This window comes from Apium graveolens, chromosome 8 (assembly GCF_009905375.1).
Source record: "Apium graveolens cultivar Ventura chromosome 8, ASM990537v1, whole genome shotgun sequence".
In the NCBI taxonomy this organism is placed as follows: Eukaryota; Viridiplantae; Streptophyta; class Magnoliopsida; order Apiales; family Apiaceae; genus Apium; species Apium graveolens.
Window position 1 is genome coordinate 216350179 of NC_133654.1, and position 2847 is coordinate 216353025.

Below are 2847 nucleotides of genomic sequence, written 5' to 3' on the forward strand. Positions count from 1 at the left end.
TTGTTGAATTCTAGTTTATATCCCCCCCTTAGTCTTGGTAGAAGGAAGAAGTAGAGGACTAGGAATTTCTATCCAAACAGCTTCAGGAAATACATGTAGAGGAATCTTCAAGGCACCCATAATAGCTCCCAAAGAGAATTTTTTTTTGCATTTGGAGATGTTTGTGGGAGTCTACTAGGGACCTTATATCATTTTGTTGACTCTGCACTAAAGTAGTGAGAGGAGTGACCTGTGTTGTAAGTGAATCATTAGAGGCTTGAAGAGTGGTGACTTGTTGCTGTAGAGACTGGATTTGTAGATTGGTTGAGATGGAGATTGGTTGTTGTGATCTTAATGAGAGAGGAGCACCAAAAGTGGCTTGAACAAATTCTTTGATTCCCTCCATCAATAAGGTTGAGGGTTCATACATGGCTTGGTGAAGTTGCTCCAACTTGACCTTTGTGTCATTGTTGTTAGTGATTTGATTTTGGACAACTTCATGAAGAGTCAGAAATGATTGCTTTAAGTTTTTGATGCTTTGCTCCATACTAGTCACATCAAACCTGGCCATTTACACATCAAATTTTTTAAATTTATTTTTTATCTCTACCTGAGATGGCACAAGTAGATCAAGTTTATCTTTCACCAACCTCCTGATCATGTCTTGATGACTATCCAGTGTATGTTCCAATGTTTTACCAATAAGGTGGAGAGCTTTGAGTTGTGCCTTATAGACCTCTGTAATAGCATTATATACTTCTTGTGGCTTGAGAGTCTTGGCATTGGTTCCTAGGATGGTGACATATTCTTCTCTGAATCTAGCCAATACATCATCCATACCCAAACTGAAATTCTTAGATAGCCAAGCATCCACATTCCCATCATACTCAGCTTCATTAATAATCTTGTGTTGTTATTCTTCAACATCTCTTTTATATGACAACAAGATAGCCTAATAATCCTGATTAGACATGTCAATTATGAGTAACTGTTGGGTAATGTTTGCAAGGCCAACTAATTGGTCTATATAAAGATCATTCATTGTAATTGGATGAGATTGAGCATCCTGCAGCCATTAAGAGATGAGGTGAGAAGGTTGTTGAGTGGGGTTTGAGGTAGATGGGATGTTCGTTTGGTTTGAGGTGGAGGGTTGTGAGGTGGCAGGTAACCCTGTGATTAGAATCATAGTTAAACTCACAGTAGAAACTGTAATTTTGACAGTGTGTTGTTCACTAGTAATGAGAACCTCTATTAGAATTGAAGGGGATTTGACCAGGTTACTGTCATGTACCATGGCCTCAGACCCTTGTTCTTCTTGCAAAGAATTGGCACTTGAATGTGCTTGACTTGTCTCCCCAATAGTTGGATCATTGACAATTTTACTCCCAGCTTCTATTGATAAAGTAATTTCAGCCAGGGTTTTGAGAGGAGTTTTTCCTGCATGAGGAACCTTCAGTTGAATTGGAGAGATTTAGATAGCCCCCCTCAGGAGTACTACCCTCAAACCTTTCAATTTGTGAATATTTATTTGCACATGAAGGTTCATTTAGTACTACCACAGGGTCTTCAGTAAAAACTAATGAAACCCATATGTTTTTGTTGGTGTCATCAAGTTCTACCCCAACTTGTAGCCTCTCATCAACTAAATGTGGTTCCTGGGTGATGAGCACGGTCTCTTGAACCGTGTCACTTGATTTTAACAACACTTGAGAAGTGGATTTAGGTGTTTCATTATAGGTAGAAGAAATTTGAGATATGGGATTAATGATTTGAGAATTGAGTGTTGGCAGCTCCCCCTGAATAGATGAGGGAGCTTCAAATGATATGCTCTCAATATGTGTGCCATCCTTATTTATTCTTTCATAAACTTGAGTGTGCTCAAGTTGTGGTGTAGACTCTTTACAAAGTGCACTAGGGAGAGTGTTTTGTTCAATAGAGACACCCTGTTGAGAGGATGCCTCTAAAATCTGTTTAGATCCCTCTGTTACAACTACATCCTTTTGAGAGGATACAGAGGTAGCTAATTGAGTGGTCAACTCAGTTTTCTTTACCTTCTTTGACTTTTTGAACAGGGTAGACTCTATTTGTATTTGGTCCTCACCACTCTCATTCACAATAGTTAAGGGTGCATATTTTCTCTTCTTTTTACTCACTCCACCCTGTTGAGAGGATGAAGTGGTTGGTTTCCTAGCTTCTGGTGGTAGAAAAAAAGGGTCTCAGTTGTAGAAGGCCCATGTTGGTGTTCATGTGCTTGTACTTCCAGAGGCACACGAGCCATAATTGTATTAGCTACTGCACTTGACCTCATGTCAAGCATAGGGTAGGGGTAGGTCCTAAATTTTTCTAACATGAAGCCATTAAGATTTAGTGTTACCTCTACCTTATTCTTTGTAATTAATGAATCAAATAATATTTTGGACACTTGTTTACAGTTGCCTATATTGGTTCTATCAATACCTTCAAGCATATGTATGTCTATTACTTTATAAATTAAAGTAGACATAATAAATCTAGGAAAGAAGATTTCATTAGCTCTACTTACCAATGGCATAGTGAGTCTGGTGCTAAGTTCTTTCAGGATTGATGCCCCAACATTGAGTGGCTTTTTGTATGCCATGGAGAACACTAGCTTCTGTACTACACTTGATATATTATGATATCTTGTCTTCCTGCATGTGAATGCCCTCACAATGGAGTCACAAAGAAATAACAAGTCTCTCCTTAGATGTTTGTTGTTCAGTCTGGCCAAGTCAATCTTTTCACTGTAGTGTTTGAAATCCATGTGTAGGATTTTATACATCACAAAAGCATGGTAAAATATTTTCTTGATATAAAATCCATATAATCGCATACAAATCGTGAATAAAT